The sequence below is a fragment of the Staurois parvus genome, unplaced genomic scaffold, assembly GCF_062004578.1.
Source record: "Staurois parvus isolate SC_StPar_1 unplaced genomic scaffold, SC_StPar_1.0 ptg000473l, whole genome shotgun sequence".
Classification (NCBI taxonomy): domain Eukaryota; kingdom Metazoa; phylum Chordata; class Amphibia; order Anura; family Ranidae; genus Staurois; species Staurois parvus.
In genome coordinates, this window is record NW_028318269.1 from 2,378,453 (window position 1) to 2,391,919 (window position 13,467).

Genomic DNA, 13,467 nt, shown 5'->3' on the forward strand with positions numbered 1-13,467 from the left:
ATCAAGCCTTGAAGGTCCAGAATACTCTTGACCGCGTGATTCCAGTGTAATTCCAGCAGATCTGTCCTCCATCCACACCTTGGAAACACCTCATACAAGACTTTACATATATCCTACACTTTGTGGAGGTGTAAAATTCACAGACCTCAGCTCCAAATCAGTTTTGATACTTTTGATGCACCCAGTAGAAAGTGGTCAATACTAGCATGGCACTGTCCATTTATACAGTACTGATGTCTTCTGAAGAAACCCTGAATCAAAGAAGGTTCATCTGCCCTGTAGGAAGACAGCTGGATGCTATTCCGTCCGACAAATTCAAAGATCATTGTCCTAAAATAGGCTTATATCGTATTAAAAAGTAATGATTAGAATGAAAGTTTAATCCAACGCAAAGCCTGCGGATATCTCTACTTCCATTGGCTTGTTCTTGCCAGCCCTGCTTCTGTGCAAAAGAGTCAAATGACAAGATACAGATTTAAAATAGTTGTAAACCCTCACATATACCGAGTGTAGTGACTGGCTTCAGTCCTATATAAGGTGTCAAACTGGCGGCCCTCCAGCTGTTGCCAAACTACAAGTCCCATGAGGCATTGCAAGATTGACAGTTACAAGCATGACTCCCAAAAGCAGAGGCATGATGGGACTTGTAGTTTCGCAACAGCTGGAGGGCCACCAGTTTGACACCCCTGTGCTAAATAAGGGGATGGAATTATTTATTTCAAACCGTAGGGCATGTCATTCTAATTTTGAGTAAAACAGTTTGCCATGTTTTCCCAGTTTGCCCCTTGTTTGCCATGAACTGCCGCTTCTAGCCTCATATGGCCCGCATCATGGGACGCATGGGCTTTGATGAAACCTTGTCATTTGGTAGGGTGGTAGGGCAGCAGAGTGGCTAAGTGTTTAGCAACTCCGCCTGGCAGTACTAGGGCCGTTGGTTCGAATCCCAGCCATGGCACCACCTGCCTGGAGTTTGCATGGTCTCCCTGTGCCTGCGTGGGTTTCCTCCGGGTACTCCGGTTTCCCCACACCCAGGGGCGGATTGACCATTTGGAAACTCGCGCACTGCCTGAGGGCCTGGGGTCGGTAGGGGGCCCCATGAGATGCCCCTGGTACCTTTTTCCATAGGCTTTTTTGAGTTTGGGCAAGGACACAGGGGCCCCATGATCCCCTCTTGCTCGGGGGCCCCATGAGTTGTCAGTCCGCCCCTGCCCCCACCCTCCAAAAAAAACATACTGGTAGATTAATTAGATCTAAATAGTCCTTAGTATGTGTATGTATGAATGTGAGTTAGGGACTTCAGATTATACGCCCCTTGAGGGTTAGGGACTGATGTGAATGTACAATATATATGTAAAGTGCTGCGTAAATTGACGGCGCTATATAAGTACCTGAAATAAATAAATACATTTTTTTTCTCTTAGTAATGTGAGAAAGAAGTTGATGATGTCTGTGATAGAATCTGGGCTGGGGATGCAGAAACCCATCTCCCAGACAAAAAGATTTTTCACTTTAGCTAGCCCCACCTTAAACACGTTATATCACATCCCCAATAATATTAATATCTTAATCCATTCCCTGCCAAGCTGAACATTGTACAGTCATAGTGTTTATGACAACGCAGATGGTTAGGCTTGACCAGTCGTTCTCCTTCCCATATACAGCTCTGGATGAGTAGTATGTTCTATGTATTATTCATTACTTAACACTTGGGTGACCTTACATTTCAGTATGTTAAGTGGAACTGTTTTTTTTTATAATTCAGTTAATTAACTTAAACCCTGTCCAAGAAACAGATAGATAGGGGTATCTGTTTTCTTTCATATTCTCCTTGTGTCATGTGTTCAGAAACTGAACTCCAGCTTTACTTGCATGGTTGTGCAGGCTCCTTTTTTTTCTACTGTAATGGTTTACTGTGATTTCACTGCACACTGAGAGCTTCCCACAGAGTGCATTAAGAAGCTGCAGCACATCAGGCAGAGCCCATTGAACTTCTTGGCTGGAAGACATGCAGTATCATCTATCCCTTTCCTTCCTAGGCTTAAGGTCCATGTACACGAGCCTACTTTGATGCTGGGGAAACGAAAAATGTGGCAATTGCGGTACCGCGTTTTGCGTTTTCCCATGGTTGGCAGTCAAAACGTTCCTATTCTGAACGCGATTCAGGAGAGGGAGGTTTAACCGCACCTAAACTCAGCAGCTCTTAGGGCTCATGTACACTGCAGATGATAAACTCACGTTTAGGAGCTGTTCAGCGTTTTTTTCAGCAGCCCCTGAACTCTCCCTAATGTATTCCTATGTGTCCATCTACACATCTTCATTTACAGTCATTTACAGGCAGTTGAGTTTACAGTCGTTTTTTTGAACACAGAAAACTTGCGATCAGGAGAAGATTTCATCAGCGTTTCAAACGCAAATGCTTGTAAACGCTGCTAACCGCGTTTAAAGCATTTGCGTTTTAAATTTTTTTCTAACTCCAAATACTGTCCAGAGCTTTTTTTCATCATGAAAAATGCATGCAAAGCGTTTTCCCGGTACTCAAATGGACCTGGTACACCATACTTTGAGGTTTCCTATGAAAGAAAATATGTTAGACACTTCTGCAATAATTTCTGCACAGAAATGAGCTGGAACACATCCAAACACCACAAAAAAAAAAGACAGTTAAAAAAAAGACAAATCCTGCTCTCTCTGCTTCTGCTCTCTCTATTTCCCTAAAAATGTCTGAAATAGTAAATTTTGTACTGTTTTTCAGTGCATTCTGGGCATTTTGCAAGGTCCCCTGAGGTTATCTTTAAAAAATGCTTCTAAACGCAAACGTTCATAAACGCACATAAACGCAGTATGCAAACGCGGCTAAACAGACAATTTTTAACCTACGTTTTCCAGCAGTCAGTTTCCATCGTTCAGAAGTGTCCCGTGTACATGGGGCCTTAAACTCTGCTAAAAGCCTATATGTGCAAAAAATGCCTGCCAAGAGCTCCTAAACTCGAGATTAGCAGCTGCTCGTGCACATGAAGCCTTACTGTCCCTAGCCCTCCTCCTTCATTTTTATATTTCCAGTATTTCAATGACGGAGGCTCAGCATCACATGTTGAGGTTAACTAGGGTAATCTGCATACAAATGCAATGAAAATGAATGCAATTAAATCCACCCCTCTCATCATGGGAGTTCTTTCTAGAATTCTCCTGTAGCAACATTCAGAATGTAGTAGCATACCACCAAAAGATTTACCCCCTTCATTATCAGGCCATTTTTTGCTATACGGCACTGCACTACTTTAACTGACAATTGCGCGATCATGCAACGCTACACAAATGACATTTATATCATTTTTTTCACACAAATAGAGCTTTGTTTTGGTGGTATTTGATCACTACTGGGTTTTATTTATCTTTTGCACTATAAATGAAAAAAGAGAGGAAATTGAAAAAAAAAACAATTTTTTATACTTTTTGCTATAAAACATATCCAATAAAAAAACTAGGCTAAAATGTTTTCTGCTACATGTCTTTGGTACAACAAAAAAAAGCAGTAAGTGTATAATAATTGGTTTGCGTGAAAATTATAGCATCTACAAACGGTGGTATATTTACTGGAATTTTTTTTATATACTAGTAATGGTGGCATCCAGTGACTTATAGTGGGACTGTGATAGTACGGTGGGCATTCTGACACTAGCTGACACTGGGTGGGAACTAACTGCCACTGACATCTGCAGTCAGGGCTGCTGTTAGAAACCATGGGGCCCCATACAGTCAACCTGACAGGGCCCCCTCGAAAGCAAAACCAGTGTACTAGGCTTCAGTTATAAATGAACACAGTGAATGATTGGTACTCGTGTTCATTCAGGAAAGGAGGGGCTGGTAAATGTGACATATTTACCGGCTCTTTCACCCAGTCTCTATCCTGAAATATCCTATTGTGTGCTTGTAGGTGCCAGTGGGAAGGAGAGGAGGGAAGCCAGAAACATTACAGGGGTGGGGGTACACAGGGGAGCCTGGGCAGCAGGGTTAAACGTATGGTGCACAGGAAGGGTGATGGGTGCATCAGGGGTGGGGGCAATTATTAGAACCAATCCCCTGTATGGCTCCCTCTGCAGCAGCTGAAAGCCAGTGGGAGGGAAAGGAGAAGAAGCCAGCTTTCAGCCACACAGGGGATTGGTTCCAGCAATTGCCCCCCGTCATGGTGATCACTCTGCCTGCCCACATTCGATTCACCCAGCTGCCTGGGCCCCCCTGCTGACCTGGGCCCTGTACAGGAGGACATGTGGTGCCCCCTTATCTGCAGTGACACTAATACAGTGATCAGTGCTAATAAAATGCACTGTTACTGTACTAATGACACTGGGTAGGAAAGGGCTAACATCTGGGGTGATCAAAGGGTTAAATGTGTGCTTTTACTGTGCACTGTGTGGTGTTTTACTAGGGGATGTACTGGTTTTTATCTCCCTGCTTTGCTTTGCAGGGAGATAAAAACCAGCACATCCCCGCTGACAGGAGAGAGATCGTGTGTTGTTTACATTTATAGATCTCTCTCCTGTCAGTTGCTCCACCGATCGCCTGGTCGCGGAGTCCAATATCAGCTGATCACATTATAATAGACTTGTGGGTTATCGGCAGTCCTTTCCCCATGCTGTCACAGTGTGGGTAGAGGCGGTAACCGGTGACTGTGACAGCACAATTGTCATTCAAAGTACAACAGCGCTGAAAGTTAAAAATTGGATGGGGGTGAAAATGCCTGGCATTGAAGTGGTTAAAATATATTCAATGAAGAATCAAGCAGCTCAGTACACAGTTTAAATCTGGACTGTGGGGGAAAAAAGATATCCTTACAGTGGATCCCTCACCTTGGAACACTTTTCAGAAGGAGAGCAAGGACTGACTCTCATATGAAAGAGTCCTTAGGGAAGATTTTTTCTCACCATGATGGGGCAGGAAGCAAAGAAGAATCTCTACAATTGGATTACAGGTTCTCTCATTGATGACTTCTCTCCAGGGGCGGACTGACAACTCATGGGGCAATAGGGGATCATGGGGCCCCTGTGTCCTTGCCCAAACTCAAAAAAGCCTATTGAAAAGGTATCAGGGGCATCTCATGGGGCCCCCTACTGACCCCGGGCCCTCGGGCAGTGCCCGAGTTTCCAAAAGGTCGGTCCGCCCCTGCTCCTCACTTCCTGTCCCAATGATAGGAGTCAGTGAGGGAAAATCTAGCCAATGAGAACACAACAGTAAAAACAATTTCCTTCTCCATTCAATAAAAAAAAAAGTTGAGACCCCGTTGGATATGAATTAAACTGTTTTATATTGCTTCACAGTTTCCGCAGCATAAACTGTCTTTTTTAATCAGTGATGAAAATCTATCTCCTTCTCTCTAATTTTTCAGTTACTGTTGATCTTGGTCCAAGACAGTCAGTATTTCCATGAAGACCCCATGGTGATGGCTTTAGGTTTGCAGGGAGAAGCAGATAGAGGGGTGTTTGCACAAACTCTGGCTGAACTCACTTCCTCTTCTGGGAGAGCGGCTGACACAGGAACTTGGGAAATGACTTCACAAGTGTCAGAGGTCTTTCCTGAGCATCATCATTGTGTTTTCTAATGTTCAGTGGCCTCTCCCAGCCTCCCACAACCTTCCATCAGGCCCTTATATGCTTTCCTCTATCTGTCTTCTCTTTGGGACCACCAAGCCCATTGAGCTTTGTTCTCATATTTGATGAGACACTCGGAAAAATCCACATAAGCTTGGTATCATGGAAGGACAGACCTTCACGGTTCTGCCTCAAACCTTTTCTATGATTTCATTTGAAGGTAAAATATTTTTTTAAAGTGTAAATTCAGCTTTACTAATAATCATACTTTGCTGTCCCATAGCGGTATAGCAGCATAGTCTACCAAACCTACGTACTAGCCAGGGCTCCCTTTTTGTTTGAACAATTATGTTTACAACCGCACAACCAAAGCTGAACCAAACCGAAACCAAACTTCTTCAGCTCTTTTGCAGCCAGCAATGACTTCATTCTGAATTGTTGTAGGGAGGGATTAGCCTTTGGGACCAGTGCCTACTATTGCCATGGGAAGGAGCGCCATCCTGTTCTTTTGGGCCGCACATGTTCAGTGTGTGCTCTCTCCTGTTGCCTATGATGAGCTCATTGCCTGCAAGAGGAAAGAGTTTTGGCTAGAGTGGGCAAGGGTTGGACCCTTTGTCAGGATTTTATAGCTGCCTGAGTCCCTAATGGGAAGACTCACCTCTCTATTTGTACTGTTGAGTATTGTCATTGAGACAAAAAGTGAGGAGAAATTCTACATATTCAAGTTGTCCTCAGAACAAACGGTAAGGGGATATCTTCCAATGAGGACAGCTGTTCTGAGACAACTGGTTAACAGGGGAATTTCTCTCACTTTGGAAGATTTTCTCTAAGTTCCTTTTGCATTTCTGGAAAAAGAATTGAAGGTCCCCTTACACCACGGTCTCCTTCAAAGCCCCCCTTACATCAAGGTCCTCATCAAAATCCACCTTACATCAGGGTCCTCATCAAGGTCCCCCTTACATCAGGGTCCTCATTAAAGTGCCTCTTACATGAGGGTCCCCATCAAAGACCTCCCTTACATCAGGGTCTCCATCAGGGTCCCGCTTACATCAGGGTCGTCATCAAAGTCCCCCTTACATCAGGATCCCCATTGAATTGCCCCTTACATCCAGGGCTGGTGCTAGACTATTTTGCACCCTAGGCAAGACCAGCTACTTGTGCCCCCCCTCCACAAAAAAAAAATATTTTTAAAAACTGTAAAAGTGATTAAATCAACAAAACATGAAACTGCTAAATTTCTTTTCATTTACAAAATAAGTGCCATAAGATGCCACCAGCACCAATATTAAAGACAAAATATATATTAACCAAATATAAATTAACTGTATGTAATCAGACAGAGAAACAAAAAAAAAAAGAGACAGAGTTAAAAAACTCGGAATACTGTCTATATACTATATAATATATACTAAATGGCAATGTGTGTAGACAGGCTGCAAGACAATTGTGCAGAGTAAAGATACCATCATTCCCTGTGTATGAGGAGAGGGGTCTCTGCAGTGAAATGAAGAATTCATACAAGAGGTCCATAGGCCACACAGAGAGAGTGCTGGCCTGTGCTGCACCCAGGCGCCCCTAGGTGGCAGTGCGCCCTAGGTGTCTGCCAAGTTTTCCTAGTGGAAACACAGGCCCTGCTTACATCAGGGTCCTCATCAGAGTCCTCCTTTACATCAGGGTCTCCATCAGGGTCCTCATCAGAGTTCTCCCTTACATCAGGGTCTCCATCAGGTTCCCCCTTACATCAGGGTCCCCATCAAAGTGCCTCTTTCTTCAAGGTCTCCATCAGGGTCCCCATTTTCATCAGGATCCCCATCAAAGTACTTTACATGAGAATCTCCATTGGGGTTCCCATCAAATAATTCACCTTACCACTGTAATTAGGGCGGTCCTAGCACGTGGCAGGGGGATAGGAGGATATTGACCATTGAGACAGAAAGTAAAAAGGAAATTCCCATCAAAGTCCCCCTACATCAGGGTCTCCATCAAAACCCCCCCTAACATCAGGGACCTCTTTAGAGTCCCCCTTACATCAGATGAGGGTCCCTATCAGAGTCCCTATCAGAATCCACCTTACCACTGTAATTAGGCTTCCAGTAGCTGTATAGCAGCAGGACAGTCCTAGCGCCCAATGACAAAGTGCCACGCGAGGAGGTAGGTAGCTGATGGGTGATCCTCTGTGCTGGAGACTGTGCGGAGGGGTTTAATGGAGACCAAGCAACTGATCCCAATGCTCAGTCTGTGCACTGAGTCTGATGATACACCACTGACCCTGGTGTGGCTCAGATCAGATCTCCTGTCAGGCCAGATGTGGCCCCTTGTATGGGGCACTAAGATATTGTGAAGCACCATGTTTGTGTATTTTCTCTGTACACAGGAATCTATGGATACAGACAACTTTGTCTCTGATGATACAATGCTTTACAGTACAACTACCTTGACTTACATATGGGACCTTATTTGCTGTCGTTTCCTGTGACAGCTGGCTGTGAGATATATATATATATATATATATATATATATATATATACAGTTGTGGCCAAAATTATTCAACCCCCACTGAAATTGAGTGTTTTGGCCAGTTTGACATTGCTTTTGATCATTCAGTCATCTTGCTTACATTTACATTAAAGAGGCACTTGTAGGTCAGACAAATATAACATAACAGTTATAATGAAATAACCACAAATGTCTTTTCTGTGCTCACAGCATTATCAGTTTTATTCAACCCCCAAGTGACATTCAATCTTAGTACTTAGTACAGCATCCTTTTACAGTTATAACAGCTTTTAAACGTGAAGCATAGCTTGACACAAGTGTCTTGCAGCGATCTACGGGTATCTTCGCCCATTCTTCATGGGCAAAGGCCTCCAGTTCAGTCACATTCTTAGGCTTGCGCACTGCAACTGCTTTCTTTAAGTCCCACCAGAGGTTCTCAATCGGATTTAAGTCTGGTGACTGCGATGGCCACTCCAAAATGTTCCAGCCTTTCCTCTGCAACCATGCTCTAGTGGACTTGGAGGTATGCTTGGGATCATTGTCCTGTTGAAAGGTCCAACGTCTCCCAAGCCTCAGGTGTGTGACGGACTGCATCACGTTTCCATCCAATATCTCCTGGTACTGAAGAGAATTCATGGTACCTTGCACACGCTGAAGCTTCCCTGTACCTGCAGAAGCAAAACAGCCCCAAAGCATGATTGACCCTCCACCATGCTTCACAGTAGGCAAGGTGTTCTTTTCATCATAGGCCTTGTTCTTCCTCCTCCAAACATAGCGTTGATCCATGGGCCCAAACAGTTCTAATTTTGTTTCATCAGTCCACAGAACACTATCCCACAACTTTTGTGGTTTGTCCACATGGCTTTTGGCATACTGCAGTCGACTCTTCTTATTCTTTGGAGACAGCAAGGGGGTACGCCTGGGAGTTCTGGCACGGAGGCCTTCATTACGCAGTGTGCGTCTTATTGTCTGGGCTGAAACTTCTGTACCCACATCTGACAAATCTTTTCTCAGTTCCTCAGCAGTCACACGGGGACTTCTCTCCACTCTACGCTTCAGGTAGCGCACAGCAGTCGAAGTCAGCATCTTCTTTCTGCCACGACCAGGTAGCGTTTCAACAGTGCCCTTTGCCTTGAATTTGCGAATGATGCTTCCTAAGGTGTCTCTTGGTATGTTTAACATCTTTGCAATCTTCTTATAGCCATTGCCCTTCCTGTGAAGAGAAATCACCTCTTCTCTTGTCTTCCTGGACCATTCTCTTGCCTTCACCATGTTTGTAACCACACCAGTAAATGTCTAGAAGGAGCTGAGTATCACAGTCATTTTAAAGCTGCCTAATTGGTGCTTATTATGCTTGATTGCTGCTCGGTGACATCCACAGGTGTTTTCAATACCTGATGGAAAGCACCTGTATGAACCTCTGTTCTTCAGAGTGGTAGTCTTTAAGGGGTTGAATAATTGTGGCAATGAAGAAACCACATAAGAACCATTTACTACTGTATTACATAAACAATTGATGTCATTTTAGTTGCATTTGGGTAGTTACAACGTCCTTGTAGGATTTGATTCTGAATACAATTCCAAATGTACACTATAGTCCCTAAACCCCTTTACAGCATTGGGGGTTGAATAATTTTGGCCACAACTGTATATATATATACACGCTTGTAAAAGCGTTAGATACTTTTACAAGCGTCAGACGTTTTTTCAGCAAAAATGCAACATAGAGAACAGCTTCTAGGAGAGTTTTTTTAACGTTTTGTGTGCATGAGGCCTGGAGTGCCTAGGCACACTCTCATACCAGGAAGTGCGGTGCTGTTTTACAGAAGGAAAGGTTAAATCCTTCAGGATAGTGCCTAGGCACAATTAACATTCCTAGATGTTCCCTATAACGCCTGTCATCTTTTTGAGCTCAGATTCACTTTAAGCAAATCACAGCTGGCTGGCCAGGGAACTAGAAAATTTGCTTGCGCAGTTTACTTCTTGCTTGACTAACAATGACCCAGCTGACAAACCGTTAATTTATTGCTTACACAGTTGCTAGAGATTAGCAGGAATACAACAAATAATAACACCATGCTTCGTCTACATGCTGACTGGCCTTTGCAGTTTAAATCAGCTGAAAATATTCATAGGTGAATAAACAGGTTTGTTGGAAAGTATATAACCCATGTGGGCTGTTCCTTGGCTAAGCCACTTGCCTACTGCCCTATAGCAAATATACTGCTACAGGGCGGCCACTCTGCGCAAAATCACATATATACATATGTGATTTTAGCTGTTCTGGGTAGGGGGTGCGCCTCCCTACCCGCGCTGACATTTGTTGCAGTGGATGTCAATCACCCGGTCCTGGCCGGCGATTCTCGGCCGGCACTCAGTGATCGCTGCTAAAGCTGAGAGAGGAGAGATCTGTGTGTAAACAACACAGATCTCTCTCCTGTCAGCTTGGACATGCTGCTTTGTATCTCTCTGCACAGCATGTCTCCCTAGTAACACACAGCACACAGTTAACCCTTTGATGTTAACCTCTTCCTGTCCAATGCCATTAGTACAGTGTCAGTGCTTTTTATAAGCACTGATCACTGTATTGGTGTCACTGGTGATGGCAGTGACAATCAGTTTCCCCTCAGTGTCAGAATGCCCACCCCAGTCCCGCTATAAGTCGCTGATCGCCGCCATTACTAGTATAAAAAAAAATTCCAGTATATATATCGTCGTTTGTAAACACTATAACTTTCACGTAAACCAATTAATTTACACATATTGGGATTTTTTTAGCAAAGACGTGTAGCAGAATACATTTTGGCATAAGATCATCGCTAGGTATAATACCCCCAAATATGTGTTTTTAGATGTGCATTATTGTGTGGTTGCATCTGTATTTAGAGTGTAAGCCCTGGGTCACTATGGATCTGACTTCACTTGAAGTTGCACAATTTCAAAGTCAGATGGCAGTGCAACTTCGGGTGTGACGTCCTAGATATCTGTACAACTCCTTACACAGATGTCTAAGCAAGTCGCACCCCAAATTGGCAAAAGTAGTGCAGGATCTACTTTTCTAATCGGTGCAACTCTGCCGAAGTCGGAGTCGTACCAATTAGAACGGTTCCATTGCCGATCATTGGATGCAACTTGTCATGTGACTTAAATGGTCAAATCGCATGACATTTTGCATCAGTGTGAACCATGGATTGGAGTCAGTTTAAATATTTTTAAATCTGCAGCGTTCAATAATATTACTGTGTGAGCCATGAGGATAAAACTGCGCCATTGTCTCCCCATCATGCATCTGTGTTGTCACCCTGTAACACAGGCTTCCAATGGAGACTACAACTGGCCCTTCCAACATATTACACAGGTTTGGTCACTGTTGTCACTATCAGAAAACCCACATTTAGGGGCTGTGTACAACAGAACGTGATGCTGGAAAGCTGTGTTCCATGTGCATTTCCTGCACCACATTCAAAACACACTGCAGTTGTGATCGGCAGCGGGTGTCAATGTTAAAGTGGAGCTCCAGCTGATAAAAAAAAAAAGTCAGCAGCTACAAAAACTGTAGCTGCTGACTTTTAAAATATAGCCATTTACCCGTCTCTCGGTCCAGCCGTGTCCTCACCACCGCTGGTTTCACTGGCATTTTTCTCTCCCTGGCGCCGGCTTCTTCAGTGTGGGCACCCGGCTGTGACAGCTTGCGGCTTCTATGCCGGGTGCCCACTGCGCATGCACGAGAAGTGCTGCTCTTTGTGAATGGCCCCGTAGCCTTCTGGGACCTGTCACGTGTCGACTAGGCGATCGCAGCGGACATGGGAGCAGGTACCTGTTAAATTCGGGTACCCGCTCCCCAAAGGTGCCAATCTTTAATGGTGAGCAGGGGACAAAGCATTAAAGCGGAACTTCCCCTTTTGGGTGGAACTTTGCTTTAAGGTAATGACATCTCAAATGTAGGTTGAAAATGCAGTGCATTGAGCCCTGGGGACAGGGCAAAACCACTCGGGCTGGGTAAGGTGTGCAGTGGATGGGCTATCTCTTCCTATTTCTACAGCGTGCTTTGGGTCTGGATGAATTTCCACAGCCAGCACCCTCACTAGCCAGCAGCATCCAATTAATTGCACCTTGTTAGCCTGAATGGGGGCCACTGAGCATTTATCCTTGGTCACTATTAATAATTGTTACATATTGCAATCACGTTCCTAATATTTGTTTTGTATTGAACAATTGTATTCCTAATTTCAACACTTGCAATCTTTGTGATGTAGGACCACTGAACCTTTTGGAGATGTGTTATAATGCAGTAGGTGCTTTGTGGTCCTAGAGGCTTCTCACCAGCAACTGTGGGGTCTTGCTGGACCCCCAGAGGCGCTTTCTAAAGTCTTAAAAATGATGGGATTGCCTCACCAGCTTGTATAGTCCTTTAACCAGTTCCTGTCCGGACAGTTTTACCCCCTTCCTGTCCAGGGCAATTTTCAGCTTTCAGCGCTATCACATTTTGAATGACAATTGCGCGGTCATGCAACACTGTACCCATATGAATTTTTTACCATTTTTTTTAGACAGATAAGGCTTTATTTTGATGGGATTTATTCACCGCTGGGATTTTTATTTTTTTTCTATGTAAATGAAAAAGTCCCAAAATTTTGAAAAAAAGTGTTTTTCTTATAACATTTTGCAAATAAATAATATTTCATCATAAATCCTGGCCAAAATTTATTCCATTATCTTTTTAGTAAAAAAAAAATAAGCCAAATTAGTTTATAACCAAAAATTATAATTTTTAAACATTTTTTTTAACAGTGTCACCATGGTGACTCTGTACTGCTTTACTACTTGTGGGGGGTGATGAAGATTTTTTTTTTTTTTTTTTTTTTTTACAGTGATTGCTTTTACACCCATATAGGATGTAAAAGCAATCATTTCTCTTTCTTTCTGTCTGCATTCTTGCAGCCATTGAGAACTACTGAGTGAGCTGTGATTGGTCACAGCTTGTCACATGGTACAAGGCTGTTGTGAATAGCCTTGTACCATGTGACCTCTTTGATCATTCACAGATTTCACATGTAGTATGCAATGATGTCACAAGTGACATCTTGCTTACTACTTTGCATGTGATCACTGACTGGCCAATCAGTAATCACATGATCGGGACCTCTGTACAGAGGTCCCATCCGACAATCGGTGTTTCACAGCTAGAAATGGCGGGTGCCGTTTATGAACGCCCCTGGAGTGCCACCGTCCTGCCGTTTATAAACAGCAGGCGGATGGCAAGTGGTTTTATTATTTTACAACAGTCAACGCATTTTGGGGTCTCAGCACTCCCCCTTCTTCAGGGTTAAAAATCTGGATCAAGGTGCCTACAGTATCTCAGTTTTAGCCTTGATGAAGGGAGGGT

General features: G+C 43.8%; 1 protein-coding gene across 3 annotated transcripts in view; it reads left to right on the plus strand.

Moving 5' to 3' along the window:
- The window catches only part of LOC149452426 (septin-9-like), a 443,799-nt gene that overhangs the window by 291,258 nt on the left and 139,074 nt on the right, over positions 1-13,467 (plus strand). The gene's annotated exons all lie outside the window — the stretch shown is intronic.